We start from the raw sequence: 26,088 nt of genomic DNA, 5'->3' as shown, positions 1-26,088 counted from the left end.
TAGGATGTGAAATATTGAGATCAAGGATTAGATCTGAATCACACAATTGCTATTTGCCAGTCCAGGGGGAGCCTGGATTCCCTCTGCACTGACAAGAACTACTTCACAGTTAGGGGGTCTAGGAGCTGGAACCAACTTCCTAAGGAAGTGGTGCTGGCTCCTACCCTGGAGATCTTTAAGAAGAGGCTTGATGTCTACCTGGCTGGACTCATTTGAGTCCAGTTTTTTGTTTTGGTTTTTTTTTTTCTCCTGCCCAGGCGGGGGGTCGGACTTGAAGATCTACAAGGTCCCTTCCGACCCTACTTCTATGATTCTATGATTCTGTGAAGTTGAAAACTCAGTATGACCTGATGCAGTCCTAGCCCTGGGACCACAATAGAGCTAGGTGAAGTCTTTGGTGCAGTCCAGAGGCTGGGACCTACAATCAGTGGACTGTCCAGTTCATAGAATCATAGAAGTTGGGTTGGGAGGGACCTTGTAGATCTTCAAGTCCGACCCCCTGCCTGGGCAGGAGAAAAAACTGGGCTCAAATGATCCCAGCTAGGTAGGCATCAAGCCTCTTCTTAAAGACCCCTAGGGTAGGAGCCAGCACCACTTCCCTTGGAAGTTGGTTCCAGCTCCTAGCCGCCCTAACTGTAAAGTAGTTCTTACGGACGTCTAATCTAAACCTACTCTCCAACAACTTGTGGCCGTTATTCCTTGTTATGCCAGGGGGTGCTAGGGGAAACAAGGTCTCTCCTAAACCCTTCTGGTCCCCCCAAGTGAGTTTATAGACTGTCACCAGGTCCCCCCTCAGCCTTCTCTTGTGCGTTCAGCTCCAGGACTGTATTAAGGCTGGTCCCAAAGCCCTGTATGCCAGGTTGTCAGAAAACCTCAGGTACAGCCCAGCCAAACAAGCAGTTTCTTAAAGCCCTGGCACATTGGTATCCCAGGATTGGGAATACATTCCCTAATCCCACAGTCCTCATTGTGAAGTGATCACAGAGTCCTGATCCTCTATACCCACTAGACAGGCTAGAGTACGGGGACTATAATAAAGTTTGGATAGTCCCTGATGGGAGCCAGATTACAACCATACAACTCTCCATAAGGTTAGCAATGGAAATGGTATGAAGTTTAATACAGCAAAGTCATGCCACATCTAATACCAGTATCTCTTACTATAAAGTGGGGGATTTGGGGCTGGAAGAAACAGGGGAAAAGAAGGACTTGGGCAAACTGATCAATTTTAAGATGGTCCATGAGCCACCAGTGTGATGCAGATGTAAAAAGGCTAGTACAATCCTAGGCCATGTCTAGACGAATGCAGCCATGCAGTATGTGGTGCTTCAGATGCATCTACAGCACCACATACCACACATTCAGGTATTCTCTGCACTGCAAGGTAGCAGCTGCGGGGGGAGGGGGGACCTCGAGAGATCCCAGGGTCAAAAAAAATTGCACAAAATAAAAGCAGGGTGGCACGCACGGGGACAGCATGCGCTGCCCCATGCTGCATGGGTGGGGGGGTCTCTGCCACAAGCTCCCAGAAGCCCTGATTGCCCTACTGCAACTGGTGAATGTGGGGTTTTGTGTTTTTTTAAAGTGCCGGGAGGCTGGGGCTGGGTGGGGGATGGGGCCAGGCAGGGCAGCCATGGGGAGCTTCTCCTGTAGCTCCTCCAGCTGTGTTTGCCTCTGCCCCAGAGGGAGGAGCCATGGGAGAAGCCCGGATGACTTCCCTGCCCAGCTCCATCCCCCATCTGGCCACAGCCTCCCAGCACTTAAAAAAAAAAAAAAAAAGCTTTGTATTCACTGGATGCAGCAGCCATGGGCAGAGCCCCCCCATGCAGTGTGGGGCTCATGGATTGACCCCCCATCCTACCCTGCTTGGCACCCACACAGCAGCTGTCACATTGCATGGGTGCAGCTTGGCTCAGCAGGATCCAGTAGCTGGGGTGGCCCCAGCTCCCCAGCAGCACTCAGCGCCCTGCTCATTGCCCTGCCAAGTGCATGCAGTTTCATGTATTGGTGTAGCAGGGCACTGGGATGTGCCTGCTCCTGTAAGGGAGCTAGCAGCTTGTGAGGCTGTTTGCAGGTGGTGCAGGGAGCTAAGCAGAGGCTCACATGACTGGGAGAGGGCTCAGGTTGGAGCTATATACACGCAGAGCCTGAGCTCTGCACCCAGGCACCCTAACCAAGTGATACCCTGTTAGGCACCCTAACTGTGCCCAGCATCTGGTTAGGGGATCTCTCCCCAGCAGCCCCAAGGTGAGAAGCTCTGGGCAACAGGGTTCGTGAAGGCACTGCAACCTATAAACAACTCTGCAGGCCTGGGAACAGAGACAAGCCCCATGGCATAGAAGGACTAACTTTTTATAGGTAAGTGGCCTTTGTTTTATTTTAAGCCCACAGAGGGTCCTGGTGCCCAAGGAAGAGCTAAGCTGAACCAGAGGGTCCCTGAGCTTGGAGAAGGGCTGCAAGGAAAACCAGGAGTTGGGAGAAAGGGTGGCATGCAGGACCAGGGGTCCGGGAGGGGACCAGGGGTCCTGAAGATGCAAGGGGGCTGAGTGCATAGTCAACATCACAAAAAGAGAACACCCACAAGGATTGGGGTATGGTGTAAGGAAGGTAAGTGGTACTCAGCTGGGCATCACGGCTGCCCGCCCCCGGCCACAGACCTGCTACAGTTAGGTATCTCTATGGTGAGATTGAGAGGAAGCTGTTACCATATGGGAGGTTTCTAGTAATCTCATGCTTTAGGGCTTCTGCTAATTGCCTGTAGTGACAAGTTTTTCTCCTCTAAGGAGGCTTTACTTGACTTCCGGTTTTCCCCTTTCATTCTTTTCTTTCCTTTCAAATACTGGATTACTAGCAAGAGCTGTAAAAGGGAGTTTGCCTTAGCTGGGCAGATGCCTCCTGTCTGTACTCTGGAACTGGGCTGAACTTCTTGCACATGACCTCTGTCCCAAACTGAATGCTTGATTTGGGGTTGGGGTTTTTTTTCCCCCTACAGATCAAACTGACAAATACCCTAAGGGTTATCTGCCATCCTTTGTAGACTTAGGCCTGGGCAGCTTTCTAGGATGGTCTGCACATCTATTAGCTTAACAAATTCCCTGCCAATGTAGTGGCAAGACACAGGCAGCACCCTTGTCACCCCTGCTCTTTACCCATGGCACATTGTAGATTTTCTTCACAGGGCACTGTTTGCTTGTGATATGTGACAGAATATGGTTAAAGCAGATGATTTTGTGAACACTTCAGATAAATAGTTGCCTGTGAATGCAGAGGACTAGACTGGATGTCTGTGGAGCCCTTTTCCAGTGTTCTGTTTACAGCACCAATCCTTGACCCATCTGTTTGATTATCTTGTCACATCTTCCCCTTTCCTCGTGAAGAACTTAAAGAATTCCATAGACACTCTCTAAACTTGTTCAAATTAGTGTTTGTCATAACATTGGCTTGCAATCCTTCAAACATTTATGCACGTACTTAACTTTAAAGGGCCTGAGCAGTCCCATGGACTTCAAGAGACTATTTGTCCCAGTAAAATAGCACTCAGTTTATTTCTATATGTGATTCTTCAGCAACAACTGCAATTGCCCACATTAAGTACTTCTAAATTGATGTAGTTCACAGTGTATTAAAATTACCATTGTACTGTCTCCTTGTGATAGCCTCTAATTGGGTGGACAATGTTTCCTTCTTAAACAATGAATAGAGGCAACTGGGTGCATTTAGGGAGGTGTCTTTTGTACCAACTCCTTCAACAGTCTTGGAAAAACCTCTTGAGGAAAAATTCCATTTTCAATAATAAGCAGGCTGGTGAAGCTGATTATACATTTAACTATGACTGACTTGCAACTATTTGTTCTGCAATTGTGCTTCTAAGAGGCTACAGACCCTAGAAGGTCAGCAGCTAGAACAGTAATATAAGTCTCTTTGTCAAGGCTAAAACACGGTATAGAATCTTATTGTAAATCATAATGATGGAATGTCTAATAATAATACATATTTTATCTACATTTGTAGCTATGCATATAATGTATGACAATTACTTTCAGATACTATACTGATATAGGCAAGCAGGTGGGATTTTTATGGACTTTTTGATTGGGGATGTGTATCTGAGATGTGTATATAATGCAGTTTCTAAAGCATTTACATTTTCCAAAATGGGTGTCTGTATTGCATTCTCCTTTGGGTAGGAGTAGATGGTAACTAGCCCATGGGTTGGTGTAAACTGGATGGGAGATGTTGACAGAAGTAGTGTTTCTTTTTGCAACCATTACAGGGAGACCAGCCAGAATTCCACCCCGTCCTTGGCTATGACTTCATGTCCGTGACCCTGCCTGGGTCCATATCCTTGTCAAGGTATAGATTTCATATAGATTTCATAGACATTTGGGCTGGAAGAGACCTCGGAAGATCATCGAGTCCAGCCCCTTGCACAAAGGGCAGGAAGTCAGCTGGGGTCATAGGATCCCAGCAAGATAAGCATCCAATTTACTCTTGAAAGGGTTCAATGTAGGTGCTTGAACCACCTCCACTGGCAGACTGTTCCAGACTTTGGGGGCTCGGACAGTAAAGAAATTCTTCCTTATGTCCAGCCTGAAACGGTCTTGCAGGAGTTTGTGACCGTTCGACCTCGTCATCCCTTGGGGCGCTCTGGTGAACAAACGTTCCCCCACATACTGGTGGTCACCCCTGATAAACTTAAAGGTGGCCATCAGATCACCCCTGAGCCTGTGCTTTTCCAGGCTAAAGAGCCCCATGGCTCTCAGCCTGTCGTCATAAGGTCTGTTCTCCTGACCTCTGATCATGCGCATGGCTCTCCTCTGGACTCTCTCAAGCTTCTCCACATCCTTTTTGAATTGTGGAGCCCAAAACTGGCTGCAGTACTCCAGCTGCGGCCTCACCAAGGCCGAGTACAAGGGGAGAATGACGTCCCGGGATTTGCTCGAGAAGCATCTATGGATGCAAGCCAGCATTTTGGTCGCTTTAGTAGCCACAGCATCGCATTGCAGGCTCATGTTCATCTTGTGGTCAATGATGACCCCCAAGTCTCTTTCTTCCGTAGTGCTAGCCAATGTAGCACTGCCGAGCCTATAAGGGTGCTGCAGGTTTTTCCTCCCAAGGTGGAGAACCTTGCATTTTTCAGTGTTAAACACCATGAGGTTCTCGTCTGCCCATTTGCTGAGCCTGTCCAGGTCAGCCTGGATCACCCGCCTGTCTGTATCTAGAATTTGCTGATTTAATTGAAATCTGACAGGGCTGTGCCATGAGCACTTCTGCTCTGACCTTAGAGCAGGTTTGCTGAAGTGGGGAGTGCTTTGTGGAAGCTTTGCTCTTCCTGTCTTTTAGCAATAGGGATACATTGGGAATGTCTGCACAGCTACCTGACAGGGCTAGGAAATGCTGCAGGGAGTAAGTGTACCTGCTTGGTACAATGAGCACATGCCAATAAGCTGTCTATCTTGCATGGGCTAATTGGTTCCCTTCACTCTCAACCCACAGCTCCCCACCCCTCAGCAATATATGTAGCACCCCATGCCCCCTGCAACCTGCTCCTCCCAGCCCCTGCCCCTTGCAGTCTTGAAGTTTGCCAGCCTGCAAGGGAAAACTCCGTTTCTTGCATTTTTCTCCGTTCAAATAGAGAATCTTCATTTTTTCCACAGCAGTGGAAAAGCCAGATCCTTGACTATTACTTTACTACATCCATGTGGGTACTAAACACTTCACAGAAAACAAAGAACACTGTTCAGAACATCTTTTATTCTATATTTTAGACATGGAACAATAACTATGAGGGGAAAAATAATGGCAGGAGCCTAAGGCTGGGATCATGAAGCTTACTCTGAAGCTACATAATCTAATTCTGAATCTCAAATATTTTCTTTTCTTATAATGTGCAATGTTCTTGTGTCAATGCGCTCTTAGGATTACCTATATACAGTAGGACTAAGTGACCTGGCCCTTTCATAGATCTAAATTTTGTAATTCTAAGCACATTTGAAATTATATATAATTTCAAATTGTGTGTATGTGTGTGAACTAGCTAATTTTACTGTGAAGAGGAAAAATTTAAAAAAAGCAGACCACAGTTCAAGAAAATCCCTGCTTTGATTCTGCTGTATTGTAAAAGACATACCCTGCAGCTAGCTTAAACTTAATGGCCATGTCCAGATGAGCAGGGGCTTGTGCAGTTTGTGGCACCTCAAATCACATGGTGAATGTTAAAATGTGCTGTGCTGAAAAATTTGCAGTATGGTGGCAAAATTTGCTACTAGGATTTCCTGGTAGCAAAAAAACTGCTGGGAAAAAAAGGTGGTGTGAAGCACTCAGAAAATAAATAAATAAAAGAGGGGGGTGTGCTGGCACTAATGGAGGCATGGTCCTCCAGAGAAACAATCTGGCTCCTGACCAGGCCTCTGGTGCCCAAGTTGTGCACCTGCTGCTGCACTATGCCACCAGACCACTAGTTCATTGTGCTGCCAGCACGGATGCTGGCCACAGCCTCCAGCTCTCCCTGGCTGAAGAACTGGGAGGAGCTGGGCAAGGGTAGTTTGCCCAAAGTGGGATATTTATTGTTCCCTTATTTCTACTCCCAATGTCTACCTCACTGGCTTCTTGATTCTTAACGTATGGGTGAAACAGGAAAGTAGCTTATTCCTGGTATATAGGTGCCAAAAGAAAGGTCATGCTAGAATTGCTTTAATGTAGAAAAACAACACATTGTTTCTTAACCATGTCATAAATGGCTAATATCTTTTATCTTCTTATTTTAAAAAAATCTGTTTGAGGCTGACATCCAGCATGGGAATTTTCAGTCTGAACAGTTAGTTTGCCGCAGTATATAAGTTACTGCAAGCTGTGTCTTATAAACAGACCTTTATTAGGTCCCATTATAATGACAAATAATATAGGGAAAGTCAATCTAGAGAGTCCCATTGACTGTATCTTAGAATACAAGAATAAGGAAACATTAAATGGCATTTAAAAGAAAAGAGATTTTTTTGCACAATTAATTCATGGCAGCTACTGCCACAAAATGATACTAAAAACAAGAGCTTATTATGAATCACAAGATTGAGATCCATATAATGACAACATCCATTAGATAGGATAAATGTATAATAGAAACAAATCCTTGTGCTTCAGGCAAAATAATTAGCTGCTTGAAAGAGAAATTTCCTTTATAGGCAGGTTAATTTGCATTTGGCCACAGTCATTGTCAGACCAAGTAAATTTGACTGGCTGGGCCACTTGTCAGAACTCCCATAGCAATTTCAGTGGACCTGGTCAAACAGGAATTTCCTATAGTTGTCCTGAACCTGTGTCTGTTTGTTTTTTCACTTCCTATGTCATCTGCAGGGATCCTGGTTTTCCCTGATAAAAAAATTACAGTTTCTCTCATAAACCCCCCCAAATCCATGATTAAAATTAAAGCCCCCCGCTGGAACCCCCACAACCTTGCTGGTGCCCCTTATCCCCCAATCTCAGCCCCTGCTGTGCCAGAGGGGGCCCCCAGCTGCCAGCACTATGGACTTGGGCCCCCCTGCTTCAGGCTTGGGCAGGAAGCGTGGCTCCCTGCCACTGGGCACACTCCCAGATGGCAGGGGGGACCCGTACCTCCCAGATCTGTACGTGGGACAGATGCAGGCTGTGGGCTTGGGCTCCTAAACTGCTTCCCTCCGCCGGGGCCTCCACAGCCCAGCAGGCGTTACCCGGTGCAGCAAGGAACAGCAGAGCCATATGGAGAAGCTGCTCGCTACTGCTCACTCCACACTGCCCTGGCAATGTGCCTCCTGCTAGCGGGGCTGCAGTGAGAGCAGCAGCGTGGGGTTGTGCCCCTCAAAGCAGCAGCACGCACAGGGGGCATGTCACTAGGGCACCATGTTGCTAGGGCAGCAGCAAAGAGATCCCCATGTGACTCCACTGTTCCCTGCCATGCCAGGTCATGCCTACTGGGCTGTGGAGGCCCTGGGGGAGGCAAGCAGGGTGAGAGCCTGAGTACGCAGCCCATGCCCACACTGTGCACAGATCTTGGAGGCATGGGTCCCCCCTGCCCCTCAGGAGTACATGTGGCAGCAGGGAGCTGGCCCTCTCCCTCCCCAGATGAGCCACTCATGACCCCATCCTTCTTCCTGCTGGGGCCCTGCGGCCGTGCATGGTGGCCCTGGGCCCCAAGCCCTATGTACTGCCCAGCTGGGCAGCAGCCTCAGCCCTGCCCAGCTCCTTCCCTCCCTCCCTACAGGGGCTTCCATCCCCATCTCCCCACCCCTCGCCACTTACCTGCAGGAACTGCTCTCCAGGTTGCCTGGCAGCCACGTGCACGTACATGCACACTGTGCCCCTGCCTGACTGCACTCTTCCTGCTCCCTCCCAGCTCCCTGCAGGCTGGAACAATGCAAAACAGCTCCCTGCAGGGAGCTCACTGCAAAACTGCAAAATCTGCAGGTTTCTCTAGTAAAATGAGAAATCTGCATTTGCCTTCGGTAAAAGGTAAAATCCGCAATTTACTCCGCAGGAAACGGAAAACCCGGATCACTGCTCATCTGTTTGCCCTTATCCAAAATGGAGTTTTCTTGACTTCAGCAAGTAGTCTGAAGGGAGGATAAATTGCTTCACTTAAATTCTAGATTGCCCTTACATTTCTGGTTTCCATTTCCTTTACTAAATAAATGGATTATAATTTCAATATCGGCATTCAGTGTATTCTACAAAGTGCATGAGCTCTGCACTGAAAAAGTTCTATAGTCCCATCTACCAATGTAAACTGTGCTGTTTAGTTAGCAGGAACAACATGTGCCAAGATTTTAGTGACTCGTTAAGGCTGGTTAGCTTGTTCCTTGGAGGACTCGATAACAAATATCAGCCCTGAAAATGACAAACTAGTCAGTTCAAGCCTGCTTTAGATACCTTGAAATGTATAGCTCCTAGTCAATTTTAGCAATTATACAATTAAACAGATTATAGTCAAGTTGTAAATTTTAAATCACACAAAATAAACAGAGTGGGGAATAAATACTGAGGGCCTGAGTGTTCCTATGCATCTAATTGACATTCTGATAACGGATATTTGTTATAATGTAAGCAGTAGGCAAATAATTGGTATAGTATGTGCTTAGGAGAATTATAAACTTAATTAATATGTTTATAAGTGGTTACACAGTATGAGGGGCTCAGAGTAACTTAAAACCACTATGCAAATCAGAGTTGTATAATCTGTTTTTCATGGTATCTCAATTAACCTTCTGTATTGCTATATGCAGTGAATCTATTTTAATATTCCTTTAAAGGAGATTCTGTGCTACTCCTTCATGATAGATGTATAAAAAAATAAAGTATTCTTTAACTTTTTCTTAATGCCAAATATATCACTTGAAGTATCCTAACATATTACTGAATGCTGTCATCAGTACTTCAGAAGACAAATAATGAAACAAACACTATCTTCCCGTTATCAGATTATTCAGAATGAACACTACTATGATGGAAAAAGCATGAACAATTTTAATTATTCTTTATTGCTTGGTTTGTGGCTCAGTTGAATCTGGGTGGGAATATGCATCTGATAAATGGAGTACATTGTCAATGAACCATAACAGAGTACTATATATTTCCATTAATTTGAGATAAGTCAGTCAGTTGCCTTATTAGAATGGATGGTGTACAAGTATATGTTATTATATTCCCTGTTAATTTTGTGGATTAGAATGGCTGCTAAGTGTTTTTTTTTTTTAATTAATATATTATTTATAAGTAAATTGGTTTATGTGTGGGGTTGGTTTGTTCAATTCTGATTCAAAAAAAACTCACCAGCTGAGATTTTCGTCTTATCAGATTTATTAGACTTTCCATACATATACATTATATTATTGATCAGAATTTGATGAATAAGCTATTCTGAGTCCATGTCAAAGTCACGATACCACCAATCCATTTTTAGTTCAGGTGGTAGCAGACTACACTTTTGAATCAGAAGGTGAGTGATACTCAAGATGTTGACATAAATTTCTAAAGGGTTGCTGTGTGCAGAACAGTGATGAGCAGAAAGTGTGTGTGTGTGAAGTCACTTAATCTTTTACAAGCTGAGAGTCGGTGAAAGCACAAACTGTAGGGTTATGTCACATGTTCAACTTAACCCATTCAATATACAAAGTACAGTTAAGACTCAAGCAGCCACACATTCAAGCAGTTTAGCATATGTAAGTGTCCTCTTCCTGCTGCAAAGTCCTTCCCTTTCAGAGGAGGATTTTGTCCTTAACACACACTAATTGTAATACATCACAACATTCCAATGATTTGCAGCTGTTGGAATTGAACATGGCTAGAGACATACATTACAGAAAAACCAGTTTAAGTGATCAGAAACCGGTTTTAACCTGTAACAGAACAGGCATTCAGTACACATAAACCAGTTTCAAAATGGCCAAAATCAGCCCGGCCATCCTGCCGCGCCACTTCTATCCCTGAGACTCCCTGACCTCCCTTCCTGCCACTGCTGCCAGACAGTGGGGACTGCATGCCATGGGGGGCATGTGTGGGGTCCCTACACCCCTCACCCTCCCTCACACCCCACACCCACAGCCTGTCCAGCTGAGCTCTGTGCTCCTGCTCCCCATCTGGAGGGAGGAGGAGGAAAGGGGAGCATTTCCCCCCCAGCATGGAACAGAGCCTCCCCCTGCCCTGGGGAGGGAGGAGTGGGGGGGGGGGGAAGATACCCCCTCTGGGGCTGGGCAGCCCTGTGTGCCAGGAATCCCGGCTGTCAGGGAACTGCTGGGGCCTGGCCATGCTCCCCCACTCCTCAGCTCAACTTCCCTATGGAAGGGAGGGCTGCTTTAGTGCCCCCAGGCTTCTGGCTTGTAGGCATGTGCCCAACATCTATCTGCTTGCAAACCAGTTCACTCTCTGCAGGTTAAACTAACTTGCAAAGACTAAATCAATTCAGGCTCAGGCTTTTTGAGTGCCTGTCCCTAGCCCATGTGACAAGGCCCTTAAGATAAAGTTACATGTTACAGTTAGACCATACAAAAGTCACTTAAAGCATGAGCATCCACTTGTTAAAGCTTGTTAACTTGTGCTAAGTGCCATCTGAGAGTCTCGTATGCCTCCCTTCAGGTGAGGGTTAACTCTTGGCCATGTTACCCAAATCATGTTAATGCAACTTCAGGCTGCTCCACAAAGATGGAACAAGCAATGTGCAGCCCTCCAGGATGTACCACTCCCAGCTCTCCCCCTCTTCCTCTTCCCCCAGAACAGGGAGAAAGACCAGGTGGCCTTGCTCCTAGCTGTCCCCCTGCTTGCCAGTCCTGTAGTGGCAAGTCAAAGATGTGTAGGCAAGAAATGGTACTAACCCTTAATGTGGGACCCCCCATAACACATTCCAACTTTAACACTGCTTACCATTCCACAATGCAATGGGCTTAGAAGTGTCAGGGGGGAAAAGCAATGTGATGAGGATCATTAAGCCATGCTCTAACACAGAATAAAAATCTGGATGATAACAACTGCAAATCCGTGCCAAGTACGGTAAACTCGCCTTATGTTTGTTTGTTTGCTTGTTTCATTCTGAGCTGAATAATCAGTGCAGTAAATGAATTAGCTTAAAGCAAAGCTGAACAAATTCAGCAAGAGGACTAAGATACAGGTAGCTATTGCAGAACACTAAGGCTTTGGGGTCATCTGTGACGCATCTCCTGCAACACTGATCAGAGGCCTGAGTCAGAGAACCAGTCTGAAAGCTAGGTAAACTTCAGGGAGATGGAGACAATTTGATTTTTGCTCCACTTAACATTACTGGGCCTTCCCAAATGTCCAAATTGTTCAATGTTTTTTCTTTCAATAGCGGTGAAACTAAATTTTCAAAATGTTAATTATGCTGACATTTTATTTCTGATTCTTAGTTTCTGAGCCAAAAAACCTGAAAAGGAAAGACATGCAATAAACTGATGGCACTGTACTGCTCTGGAGAAAAACAAACTCTTTAAGAGTATTAGCATTAAAAAAGAATAAAGAATGATTAATAGGTAGTATCACTGAATCAGACATCCCATATATAAGATAATCACTTCAGGCTGCTGGATGAATGTGGATACTTTATACAATTACAGAACTCATTATAGAAGTCAAGTACTTATGCCATTCTGCCTGGGAAAACCCTAGGGTTAGGGTTTGGATTAGAATTCACCTTTTCTTTCCTCATTCTTTACTGCCACTGTACAAAGTCCCTGTTTAAAAGAGACTTCAGTATAAATACAGATGTTACAAGTGAGAAGCTGGGAAGGCACCACACTCTCAAGTGGTTAATACAAATTCATTTTGAAAAACAAGAAGATGGTGAAGGAGGTTGGAGACAGAGATAAGGAGAAATCCTCTCTCATTACCTTCTATCATCCAAAGCTGTAACCCTTCAAGAACAGGCATAAGCAGAAATATTTTAGTGTTGGAATCAAAACCATGTGCCAGGTTAAGAACCAAGACTCTAATGCAAACAACTCCCCCATGCACCTAAATTGAAATTTCATATTTTAAAGTGGTATCCCTTCTGTCCATGAAAGTGGGGTTTTTTGTTTGTTTTGTTTGCTTTTTAAAAATGAACTAGGCAAGTCCAGAGAGATTTTTTGGTCCAGAGTTGAGAGCTAATCTAAGTCTCAGACAAACACAAACTTGATTCGAACAAGCTATTGTCTGCATCAGGACATTACAAAATACTTCTGAATGTAAGGAGCTGCTTACCGCATCTGAAATCTCTTTGGAGAATGCAAGGGGTAGAAAACAGATATTATAGATTGTAAGTACCAGAAGCAAGAAACACAGTTTATGTTTTGTTAACTTTTTTCCCCACAAAAGTCTTCAGATGCAGTAAGAAAGTGGGGTGCTACTAATTTATTTCAGGCAAGACTTTGCCTAATTTACACGTACACACATACCTGACTCTTATTCCCATTTTTTTTACAAGTATATAGTACTCAGCAGCTTCACCTGATCAGCCTGATACGTTGGCTTCACCCACCCCTGAATGTATCTCTTCCCCCTTCCCCTAAACTAGAATTTCAGAATGTCTGAATCCCAGCTAGCAGACTGGGAAGGCAGGGATAGAGTTTCCTCTCCTCCCAATGAAGAATGTGAGGTGTTTCCTAAGGGGAACATCATAGACACTGTGTGTCCTAGGGAGGCGGATGGTTTGTTGTTGCTGAATGGGTCTTAGAAAACAACATTACATTAAGTATAATGTTTACTCTACCATTGGGTTTCAGGGATGGGGGACTCGCTCAGCCCTCCATGTCTTTAGGGTTCTGTCCTCGAGTCACCATTCGGCAGAGGCTGGTGGGGTGGTAAACAGCTTTATCTTTATTAGGAACAGGATTCACCAACTCTCATGCTCACAGCTTGCAGGGAGAAATACAACTATCCCCCACTGCAAACCACACCCACAGGGCATCACGAGGAGAGACTGGGTCATTCAACTGCTGGCCCCGTAAAGTTACATTGCATATACCGCAGTAAGACTAGCAAGACCATTGGATATTATTATTCATATATCCAGGAAAAGTGAGAACTCGACAATGGTAACTAATAAAACAATGTGGGAACCTGACAAAAAAATCTACCTGCACTACATATGTTCATATGGGACTCCCAGCAGCTCAGACTCTGTAACAAGCTGTATGAACCATGTACACGTGGTTCCAAACCATTTACTTGGGTGATCAGGGTTATTAGAAATTGGCTTTACAACACAAGAACAGAGAAACACTCTGCTTCTTTATGGGCTATTTAAAGTATCCTAGGTTTTTTGGGACTCCATGTCTGTGAGCTGGACTCATGGGCTTCTGCTCCGGCATCCTGTATTGAACACAGGCACTGTAAGTGTGCCTCACAATCTACATTTGGTTTGCTGATGTATATTTTGGGCATGTTCAAGTATATTTTTTTTACTTCCATTAAGGAATTTGCCCATTGCCAGAAATCAGTGCAGATGAATCAGTTCTGAAGACAAGTTAGCTGCGAGCAGAGGTAAAATAGCAGCTGATCCCCATTCAGCACTTGCTCACCTGCACCCAGGACAATATGCAATAAGATAAATTCATCTTCATCAAATTCATCAAATAAGCAGGGGGGGTTTTGTGTGGATGCATCTATGGTACCCAGAGAGAAGACACAGGCAGACCTGGGGACAAAGGCTTTGCTGACTCTTGTCAGTGACAGCCTGGGGGCAGGACTGGCCCCAGTGCTCAGGCAGAGAAGATGGGCTCTGGCCAAGGCTAGCCCCCATTTTTTAAGGGGGGTGGTGAGCAGGATGCAGGGAGAAGGTGCTTTAATTAGAGTGGCTTCAAGAGCCACTCTAACTGAAGTTCCCGGAGTGTCATGTGTATCAGCATTCCTGTGCTGCAAACTGGTGGTGAGGGTGCTTTAATTAAAGCTTGTCAAACGAGCTTTAGTTAAAGCACCCCGTCACCATTTTGCAGCATGGGGTCACTGATACACATGATGCTGGCGTCTGCTGGAGCACAGTAATTACACTGCTCCAGCAGACTTGATTTAATCATAATAACAGTTGATTGGAACAGCCCTGATGCAAGTGTATAGGCACCCCTTGTGTCCCAGCCAGCCCATCTGCAGCACGTTGAGCTGGGCAGGAGTAGCTCTGGGCTGACAAGCTAACCCCCCAAGGTCCCCTGCCAGCCAGGTCTGTGCTGCCCAGGGTCAACATGCTGTGGTCCCAGGTACATGTGTAAACACTACACCTAGGAGCAATAAACTCTGGCATGAACTGTGCCCAAGTTTATTGTGTCAAAATAATGTAATGTGTATACATGCCAATAATCTCCCAATTTGCATCCAAAATCTTAGTAGTGACAGATTTTAGAGAAGCTGGCAGAGGTGAACTCACTATTATTAAAATATAACTCAATATGACTTAAGTATTACAGAAGGACTACTTATGGTACTGTAGATGAAACTGGATCTTGTACTTTAAAGAGTAAGTTAAGTAAAAACATTAACGGTATGTGACTGACTTTTGCAAAGTAACACAATAAAGGAGGAAAAAACCCTTATGTGAGTCTTAAAATACCTTTAATTTGATCTAGGACTGTTACAGTTATCATTAGTATATTATAGCAGTATAGTAACTGGATAGTGTCACTATGAAGGAGAACGAAGGTTATTTAGGTGTCTTTATGCTGCATTTCCATGCTCCTAACATTTCAATTTCTTCAAAGCTTTACCATACCTATACATACTTGGGAGTCATCATTGACCACAAGATGAACATGAGCCTCCAATGCGATGCTGCGGCTAGTAAAGTGACCAAAATGCTGGCGTGCATCCATAGATGCTTCTCGAGCAAATCCCGGGACGTCATTCTCCCCTTGTACTCGGCCTTAGTGAGGCCGCAGCTGGAGTACTGCGTCCAGTTTTGGGCTCCGCAGTTCAAAAAGGATGTGGAGAAGCTTGAGAGAGTCCAGAGGAGAGCCACGCGCATGATCAGAGGTCAGGAAAACAGATCTTACGATGACAGGCTGAGAGACTTGGGACTCTTTAGCCTGGAAAAGCGCAGGCTCAGGGGTGATCTGATGGGCACCTACAAGTTTATCAGGGGTGACCACCAGGATCTGGGGGAACATCTGTTCACCAGAGCGCCCCAAGGGATGACGAGGTCGAACGGTCACAAACTCCTGCAAGACCGTTTCAGGCTGGACATAAGGAAGAATTTCTTTACTGTCCGAGCCCCCAAGGTCTGGAACAGTCTGCCAGCGGAGGTGGTTCAAGCGCCTACTTTGAACACCTTCAAGAGTAAATTGGATGCTTATCTTGCTGGGATCCTATGACCCCAGCTGACTTCCTGCCCTTTGGGCAGGGGGCTGGACTCGATGATCTCCTGAGGTCCCTTCCAGCCCTAATGTCTATGAAATCTATAATGTCTATGAAATTTCCTGAGTCTGTGCCTATTTCTGAAATAATTCCAGCATCCCTTTTAATATTTTTACCTTGATGGAACGGAAGGGTATTCAACATTTAATTCTAGTTTAATACAGATTTTGGGTTATGCAGGAGGAAAGGAATGAGTGCTTCTGAATTTGTAACACCTTACATAACAGGTGTACTTAACCTTCTGCTGTAGCATTGCTTTCATTTTTGTCTGCATTCTCACAGGGATAGCACTCTCATCATCCATAGTTTTACATGACAATGCCTACTATGCCTATTCCAATTCACATTAAGCATCTGGCACATAACTAGCTGGGACAGTATTGTCTTATTCTGCATATGTAGCTTGGTTATCATTTATGTTGCTTCACTTTCTATAATAACATTCTGAATGCCCTACCCTGTAATTTGTTTCATTTTTTAAAATTCTTTTTTGGCAGACATTAAGAAGGCCTGGATATCATTGAAGCTAAGACACCATTGGAAGACCCTAAATCTGTTTCAGATTGTAATAATATCCTGTCACATTATCCATCAAGTATTTTATTCCATTCCCACCTTCCACTCAAGATAGTAGATAATATCTATAATGTTCTGATCAATCCATACTAGCCAGGCTTCTGTACCAGTGTGTGTGCAGCAAGCTCACCCTTAAGCTACAGTAGCCAAGTTCATACTGCAGCATTTTCTGCCTGAATGCAGAGAGCAGGGGCAGGTTTAGATTCCACTTGCCTCTCCTCCACCCCCTCCTCTTCTCCACTGGTCAACATAATTCCCCTTTTCCTGCCCCCATCCCATTTCTGCCTTGAACAGTTGTATATCTTGCTATGCCTCTATCTATCAATTTCTCTGAATGCAAAACCTCCCCAAGCTGGACTCTGAGCCTTCAACTTTGTAGGGTGAAATGCCATCATTCTCTCACCATTTTTAGTTCTCCCAGGCTTTCTACAGGGTCACTGAGTTGCAGCATATTGTTCACCAACTGTGATTGCTCGGCATGCCCAGTTGTATTCAGCTTCCTTGCAAGACACCCCCTTGAGAGTTGTGATGCATTGTATGAATACAGTGACCCCAAAAGAGCCTTTCCAAAACACGCATTGCCAGTAAGAACTGAAGTTTAGCAAGGAAAAGGGTTTTAGCCCAACTGCTTTCATTCCCCCGCTGTTGAGATTAGATCACTGGATTGCAGCACACTGCTTACCAATGAGGCTTGCTCAGCAGGCCCCACTGAATTCAGCTGCCTGCAGGCTACTGCTTTGGGAGATATGAGCAGTATATGAATACAGTCACATAACTGTCTACATGTATCTCTCTTACCTAGGTCCTAGCAAGGTCTGGCATGTCAAGGTAATCCCACTACTCATTCTGTTTCCTTATAGCTTCTGTGTCCCTCTATATGTTTTATGGCTCTTCTTGTCCTCCTTAAGGTTCCTTTGTCTGCCCTGGATCTCCAAAATCCTTTATGCACTAGGGAGGAAGAATGAGGGATAGACTTCAAAGCAGCTCTCTCTCCATGTTGGTCTTTAATTACTAGTGACTGGGTGTCTTTGAAAAGTATTTTCCCACTTCCTTGTCCAGGTGCAAACCTTTCATTTTTGGGAATTAAACCATTTGTAATCATAAAGCAAACAACATGAAAAAAGAGATAATATTGAGAACATAATATAAGCATCCACCATGTCCCTCTATCTGGGTTCCATTGTGTTGCAGATATGAATTGAAGTGTGCTTAAACTCTGCCTAAGTTCCCAGAGTGACCCATTGTATTAAGGTCTGAGGATGCCTTACACAGGAATCCCAGGTTTAATGATGCTCTGAGGATGCCTGACACACTGGAAGCATTGAATCCAGAAAAAAAGGACAGCAGCCGTGGTTGCTTAACAGTATGGCTGGAGGAGGAGGTGGCACCTACTGTGATGTGCTAGCCCAGAGGTGACAACGCTTTCTTAGGAGGTGGAAGACTTGGGTTATATATAGGCCTTTATAAATCATAGGAGTTTTAAACTGACCCACCATCCAGGTGACTCACCAGACTGCAGATGAATCTAGCTGGGGATATTCACCGTTCCTCCTATAAACTGTGTATCAAGAATGCAAGCGTCACAGAGCCAATAAGAGAGGAATCAAGAGGCACAGTAGCAGTCTTGAGTTCTAGTCCTTGTCCCTGATCTGTGTATACCTGCCATATTAAACAGTCACTAGTTAAACAAGAGACATAATCCTGGGAACAGGAACCAGAAGCAGGGTCTCTGTCCTTCCTCCCCTGCCACCTTCCCCAGTTGAGTGTTTTAACCTTTAGGCCATAGAGTTATGATCCCCATGCCCTTGCTGGCTTCCCCTGGTCCTTATGACTCCTGTGTTCTTGGTCAGGGTTCTCTGAATTGCCCTTCTGTGGCAGGTAGGTCTCTCCATTGACTTGACAGAGAACCTAAGCACATTTCTTTGAACCATCCTCCTGCACCCAGCTGCCTAATTTTCAAGCATTGTGGAGACCTAATTGGCAGCATATAAGGAAGTGTAGCAGGCTTACCTTTTCAAGCCTGGGACTCAACCCAAGCTCCAAATCTTGCTGTTTTGATTGGTAGAGCCCATCCACCAATCAGGAGGCAGCAAGGGGAGTTAGGTCACTCCCCTTGCCTGAGGGGAGAGGGAGAGGAGCTCTCCCCCCCTCCCCTTTGCAACTTTTTGCATGCAGCCAGAGACAGGGTGCACAGGATAGTGCATGGAGTAGGACCTTTGTAGCACTTGGGCAGCTCAGGTCCTCAAACCCCTGAAACGAGGCTGGGAGCTCAGTGTAGGAGGTGCTGCACAGAGGGTCCGGGAGCGGCCTGAGCCTGGTGCTGCACAAGACAGCCCAGGACTCTGACTGATAGCAAAAGGTTGAGTCCAGGGAACCAGATGCCACTTGAGCTACTGAGCCAGCAGACAGGGCTGAGCCAGAGGTCCCAGAAGCCCTGCATAGAGGAGCCCTGCTCCAGGGGACAGCCACCCCCACCCTGAAGCCCACTGCAGGTGAGAGAGCAGCTTGGTGTAGAGGATGAGGGCTACCCTCCAGGCCTGGGAGCTGTGAGTTGCAGGGAAAAGAGGATTCCCACAGGGGAGGGAGAGTTTCCCTCCCCCCCCCCCCCAAGCTAGTTAAAGGCTCCTAAAAGTGGAGGTCCCACTGGGAGGGCCCCCCTAAAGTTACCAGCTTCCTTGTAGGGCTTGGGAAAAGCCCAAGGACACTGGGATTTCCCCTTGGGATTAAGTTTATCTTTGGGGCTCTTGCACCATAAGTGGTGTGATGTCATGCCTTATATTTCATGAACCCTCACGTTTGTAAACGAGTAGAGTCCTAGGGCTCTGCTGGGACCCCTTGTTGCTATTATTTCACCTGTTGTTTATTTGTGGCTTATTTATTGTTCACCCATACTTATCTATAGTGTATCTGTTGGCTTTCTATGTTTATTTTGGGGTTTATCTGTTTCAGATCAAATACCTGTATCAGGAGCACTGGTGTAAGGTTTTGTAGCATTTACCCAGAGGGTATTGTTTATGTTATTTGTTTAGATATCTTATAAAAAGATATATATGATATATGTTTATATCCATGTTCCTTTCCCTTGTGATAAGTTAATGTAAATAAGTTTGTATATAGTTAAGTCCCCTGACTGCCCTGGCCTGCTTCTACAGGTATGGCGGAAAACTGAGCGATCTGCAGTTCCCCCACAGCACACCTGCCAGCTAACAATTCCCTTCAGCAGGAAAAGGGGAATATATACCCGAGTTACCTGGGCTACAGAAGCAACCTGGATTACTGAAGGCCAAAAGTAATATTTGTAGGTGCAATCCTTGCCTCTCATATATTTCATGGACCATCATGGCTACAACATCACTCCAACACAATAAGGTTCTGACTTTGCACCCATGAAATTCAGTCATTGATCATGGTTCCCATTTATGATAAGGCCATTTTATATTGCTCTGCCTATCTAATGAAGCTTGAAAGATGTACCTATTTCAAGTTTGTTTTACAGTACTAGATGAATTGGTTTAAATGAAAATCAGGCCCAGCAACTTCAATAGTATAGGAACAGGATTTAAAAGTGGAACAATATCAAACCATTTTTACATTTCCTGTTTTGGAATAGAACTACAGTCCGTCATCATAGGTGATACTGGGTTCCTGAACCCTAGAAACAGCTGCGTAAGTGTTTATAAGTACCACTGAATAAACCATAGAATTATGGTTCAGCAGGTTGATATTTAATATCGTTAAGGTATTCTTAGATAACTGTGGTTTGAGACTTGTTTGGAACTAGTGCTCTGTTCATTTAATGAATGAGTGCATGGAGGATTGCTATTGCACATCATCTGAATACACTGATTTCTCTTCTCATTTCAGCATAACGTTAATCCCAAATAAAATATATCCTAGGAAAATTTAGTTTGGAAAATAAGAACTTTCAGTGGTAATTGACAGACCAGAGCATGTTGGACCATGGCAACAGATCTTGCTGTGCCCTATAAATGTTCAGATATCTTTTACTACTCTTACTAAGTAAGTTTTAAAATAATATGAAGATTTTTTTGAGTAGAAAAAGAGCATATGAAAAAGTCAGGTCTCTCACAGCAGTAAGAACCATGATACCTTGTGATAATTCAGTCTGATTACATTTGTTCCTTTTCATTTGATGCTGGTCATATTAAGTATATAAGTTACTCAAAAAGTCCACTGTTTCTGGCTGGCAGCCCAATGTGATAATGTAATTGTAGAGCCTAATATTGGAAGATTGGATTTAGTAACCAGGCTAATCCATTCATGCAGAAGAAAATGAAAACCATAGTAGGTGGGTTAAGTGATTGTTCAGATTGTTCTCCAATAAGCCTGCACACATTCAGGCAATTCCTTGATTTAGGACACAAATCAAAACTGATAAAAGGCAGAATAAAACCCCCCAAATTCAAAAGAATATAATAGTAAAAACATCTAAATACAATCAGAGTTGAATTCTGTGATAGGAAGACCCTATAGTTATTACAATTTCACTTTATATTTTTCACCATGAAACAATTATACAGGTCACCAGCCACCATGATAAAACCAGTGTCAAGAGAAACACATCTTAAAAATGGAATAAATTATATTAAAAGCTATCCAAGTTGCGCTTTAAGGGATTGGTGCCATATTCTCTTGCCAATTATACTTGGCTTTAGCTTTGCATCTAGACAAGTTGTATTACGTGCAACAAAAAGCACTGGTTCTCAATTGTTTATGTAAACACTATTATAATATATGTAATATATTACATAGAAATATACATTATGTCAATACCACTGTGGCGGATGGGTTTGGAAAATCTTCATTTTGATTGGTGGAGCCCATCCATCAATCGGGTAAGGCTGGGCGAGGCTGGCCCTGCCCCTTATGCAGAGCGGGTGTGGAGTAGGGGCGAGGGCAAATGGCCTCCCAGACCCAATTGAAGCCTGTGTTCTGCAGGTCTGGCAAGATTTCGGAGATGGAGCCATCAGAATGAATAAAAGGAGCTGTGTGCCCAGCATGCAGCAGATGCATCAAGGGACAGAGAAAAGGACAGGCTAAGAAAAGCTGGTGTGATCTGGCCAGCGGGAAGAACCAGCACCCTGAAGAGCGCAAAGACGCCTTTTTGCGAGTGGAAGCAGTGAGTGGCTGTGTCCCCAGCTTTTCCATGGGGAACACGGTATCACGTTTGGTGCACAGCACACAAACCCTGGGAGCCGTTCGAGGTGGCTTGGGTCTGCCACCCCTGGTGTGAGGCCAGGGACCCAGTGCACAGGCTGGTGCAGAGCCCAGACCTTGGGAGTGGCACGGGGGGCAACTCAGGTCTGCAACTCCCAGCTGGGAGCATTTGGGACCTCAGTGCACACAGCGGTGCACAAAGCTTGAGACCCTGGGAGCAACTTGAGGTGGCTTGGGTCTGTGATCTCTGGCAAGCAGCCAGAGAATTCAATGCAAGTGATGCTGCATGGAGGGTCTGGGAGTGGATTGAGCCCCAGTGCCACATGAGGTGCCCCAGGCCTCCAACCCCCAGCAGAAGGCAGAGCCCTCAGTGCACACAATGGTCCACAGGGCCACCTGCGGGCAGCAGCCCAAACAGAGCGAGTGGACTGGGAGGCCATGCCCATGAGGAGCAAAATCGGCCAAGGGGAAGAGGACCATCCATCCAGGCCCTGGAGTCATGAATTGTTGGGGAAAGAATTTCCACAGGGGAGGGGAGCTACCCCAGCTGTGGGGCAATTTATTCCTCAGGAAAGCTTGAATTAAGTCGGGAGGGGGGAGGAAAGAAGTGGGGGGGCAGTCCAATGCCCCCACAGCAAGGGAGGGATTGGGGCTAGGGAAAAAGCTGCCCAGCTGGGGTGGTGGGGATAGAGAGGGGGTGGGATGGCTCCCACCATTGAGCACTGCAGGCCTGGGAGCATCTCATCTGGCAGCTCTTGCTGCTTTTCCCACCACCAGTCCAAGAGTGCATGGTGAGGGTGTGTGCGCCTCTGAATCTGCACAGGGGGGCATGGGGCTGGGGCTGGGACTGTGCTGTGGGTGAGCAGTGAAAGGTGCTGGGAGCAGGGGCTATGACCTCCTGCCACTCACTCACCCAGCCACTGTGCTGCCTCTGGACAAGTGGCATGCAGCAGTGGGAGCTGCCCCAGCCTCCCCATGCCTCCTGGACGAGCAGCGGCTTTATCCTGTGCCCTCCCTCCCCGCTCCAGCTGGGTGAGCAGTGGCAGGGCATGGGGGGGGGCATGTGCCCCCAGATCAGGTCAGGTTGGGGAGTGGAGGGCTGCGGCCACCCTAAAATTCACCATGGTCTCCCCATGCTCTCCTGGACCAGTGGCATGCAGCAGTGGGAGCTGCCCCACCCCCTCCCTGCCCCAGCCCCTGTCCTAGCCCCAGCCTCAATCCTTCCCTCACTGTGGGGGCATTGATATGCTCCCTATGCCCCTTCCCTCCCCCACCACACCAGACTTACCAGCTGGAGGCAGCTGTCACCAGCGTTGTAAAGTTGAAACTGGCATCAGAACCTCAAAACAGGGTATAAATTTATAAAAGTCATAAGTGCCGTTTGGCAGAACTCAAAACATCCTAAGTCAAGGGCTGCTTGTATTTATGTTAGATATAGTAATAGGGACCCAAAGAATTGTGGGAAAAGGGCTTAAACCTGAAAATAAAAACCAGGGACTGCAAACATTGGTAATACATTTAAAATCCAAATATAAAAGACATTATTACACTGAAATCTAGTAATTATTTTTAAGCATACACTTGACCATATATGATATCTGTTTACCTTCAGTCATCCTAGATGTAATGCACAAATAGACTAGGTCCAACTTATTTTCTTCCTTTCTTAAATTATTTTCCAGTGAGTGAGCACAAATGGAAACAAATCACTGCCAATTTTGAAAGTATAAATGGATGTTCTATAAATATTTTTAATAAATTAAATTCCTTTTATTAGCTACAATCTTGTCCTATCTTTATCAATAAAGAAAGATTAGAAAATCAAACCAATGACAGTGAATGTATTGACCCTCCATCATGATAATCAGAAAGGATATTGGATCATTTGAGAAGCTTCTATCCTCGTTGGGAAATATTTTCAGTGGAAAACAAGTTATCATCTTTGGATGAATTTATAGCAGATAACAAGGCAGGGAAAGTATTCTGGACAGTGGAATTTCATTCATTTATGACATTTTAGAATGAAACAGAAAGATTGAACTTCAGAGCGCCTATATTTGACAGAATGTGGAAATTGTAGAGTTATATGTCAAAAATGGCTAGTTCTCTGCTTTTTTCCTCTCACAAGTTCCCTGGCAGATTTTATTGAATCCTGAAGAGCATCCCTCATTCAGGCTTCTTATCGGCAATGGTACTTTATGAATTCCTGTCATTTGTTAGCTTTGTGCCCCAAAGGTAAAGACACAATAGATAGATATATTTGCCCATACTTCAATCTTAGCTGTATTAGGACAACAGTGATAATCTGGCCCAATACATGCTGTTTTAGCTTTCAGCATTTCTTATCTTTTATTTTAGGTTGTAAGAAAACATTATGTTGTCCTCACTTTCTTTTAAATGGAGTTTCATTCTTTTAATGCCATCTCAGAAAGATCAGTTAGAATGGGACAGGCTCTCTCACATGTTTTAAAATCAGTTTGATGTGTATCAAATATAAATGCTCTAATTCACTTCTATTTTTTATCTTTTTAGATGTGGATACATGCCACGTCATCATGGCAATCCTCCAAGGCAGGATTGTCAAGCATACCGTCCATCAGCGGTGGTGGTGATCCCTCATGGTTGAAGATGATCACTCCCATGTAAAGGGTTGTAGATGAGTCTGTTGATGGCTAAGGTCAATCCGAGAGCCACAGACTTTCTGGCAAATGCCACAGGTGGTGGTTAAAAGGATGGCTTTGTAGAGGTTTGGGTACTGGTGACTGGTTATTGTAGTAGATGTTGGGTCCAGTGGGAGAAGCCTGTGCATGACTTGTTTTATGTGAGAAGGCACATCAGCAATTTGGTAGAGGAGCAGCAGATCTTGGTAGGGGAGAAACCTGTGTCCAGTGGCAAGGAGATTGAAGACAACTGGGGTTATCTTTCACTGCATCCTTCATCTGCCTTTGCAGCCATTGAGAAGTATGCCATCTTCATCCGCCTGCTCCACCATTGAGGTCTTTAAGTTAAGTTGGACTGTTCTTCACCTGATACCTCACCTTTGACTTTACTGCCATGGATTACCCTACCAGAAGTAAAAGACTCCCAATGGTGTTGCTCTTAGGGTCATTGGTATACACCAGGCTCTCCAACCCATCAAGGTGACGGTCTGTGGAGAGGGTCCACAGGCTGCAGCATATTAGATGGGAGTGGGGGGCACAGCAGAAACAGGCAGAAACAGTCCCATGCCAGTAGCTATATGAGAGGGGCAGAAACAGCCCTGAGCCACTTGGCAGTAGAAGCTGGCTGAAGAGACACAGCAGGAGCAGGTGTCTTTTGGTTAAAAAAGTTATGCCTCATGTACAAAACTTGTGAGTTACACTTCTGCCTGTTGAATCTGGCCTGTGAAGGTGGGTCATCCAGCCTGCAAGGCTTCTTGTCATGGTGGAGACAGGGCTGGCTGTGGGAGAATATGCTTCCTCTCAAAGGATCCAGCAGGAGAGGTAGTTCTGTGGCTAACCTCTGTAGGAGCAGAACCAGTTCCTAGGTGTGGAGTATACTTCCAAACTGTTTTTCTCAACTTCTGTGACCTAGTTCATTAGAGAACATCCCTCTTTGGGATGAAATCCTAGTTTCATTAAAGTGATTCCGCTGACTTGAATGAAACCAGGATTTCACTCTCTCTCTCCCCCCCACCATTGTTGGCATTTAAATATTTTGAGGCTTCTCCAATGTGCTCATCTCTTAATCATAAAAGAACCATATCCCCTCTCCAGCAGTGATGGTTCTCAGAGTGTTTCCCCAGCATCATGCAGCTTACACTTAGTACTTCGGTGAAAGAGTTTCACTTACTGTTTTCCTAATCCACTTGGCCATTTTATCCCTCTGAATATTCCTTTGGAGGTAGATTCATATATATCAGACTTTCAGACCACATTTGGAATAGCCTCTCCCAGATGCTATACAGTTATTGTTGTCACAAATCCTTTGGTATGCCAAATTATTTCTGTGTTGTTTACTACCACAACTACTGGTGTTAACTTAGTTGACAGCTCGTTACTTGCTTCACCTCCGAGTTTAGGTGAAGGGCTGATTATGATTCTTTAAGGTCTCTGTAACCATTTTTCCATGTAATAAATATGAATTATTGACAATTTAAAACTAATCTGTCTCAGTTGGTTGATCAGGTATATAAAGACACAGAATTCATTAGTGCTCCTGTGCGGGGCAAGACTGTCTATAGTTGATGCACAAGTCAGTCAATTTAGGCTGGGGCTAGTTAATTTAATGGAGGAGGGTTAGAAACAAATCTTCCCTGAACATGAAATAGCTTCAATTTAGAAGCTGAAGGCTGAGGAGGGGTTAGAAAAAAAAGAGACTATCTTTGAAGAAGATTGCTTCAGGCTTAAGATATCAGGAAGAAATTTACTATTAACCTGTGCCAGTGCAGTTGGGTCTTACATTGGGAATTATTTGTAGCAAAAACCCCCAAAA

At 45.1% G+C, this 26,088-nt stretch overlaps 1 long non-coding RNA gene across 1 annotated transcript in view; it reads left to right on the top strand.

The window, feature by feature from the left end:
• Positions 1–25,749, top strand: part of LOC149874516 (uncharacterized) — a 119,604-nt gene extending 93,855 nt beyond the window's left edge. The window contains exons 4-5 of the long non-coding RNA XR_016444255.1: positions 21,397–21,577; positions 24,148–25,749. This is a non-coding gene — a long non-coding RNA (uncharacterized LOC149874516). The remainder of the gene's footprint in view (positions 1–21,396; positions 21,578–24,147) is intronic.
• The last annotated feature ends 339 nt before the right edge of the window (positions 25,750–26,088 follow it).

This window comes from Crocodylus siamensis, chromosome 1, assembly GCF_052110815.1.
Source record: "Crocodylus siamensis isolate JL-2025a chromosome 1, ASM5211081v1, whole genome shotgun sequence".
NCBI classification, from domain to species: Eukaryota; Metazoa; Chordata; order Crocodylia; family Crocodylidae; genus Crocodylus; species Crocodylus siamensis.
Note: the sequence above shows the minus strand (reverse complement) of the source record. Positions and strands in the feature narration are given on the sequence as shown.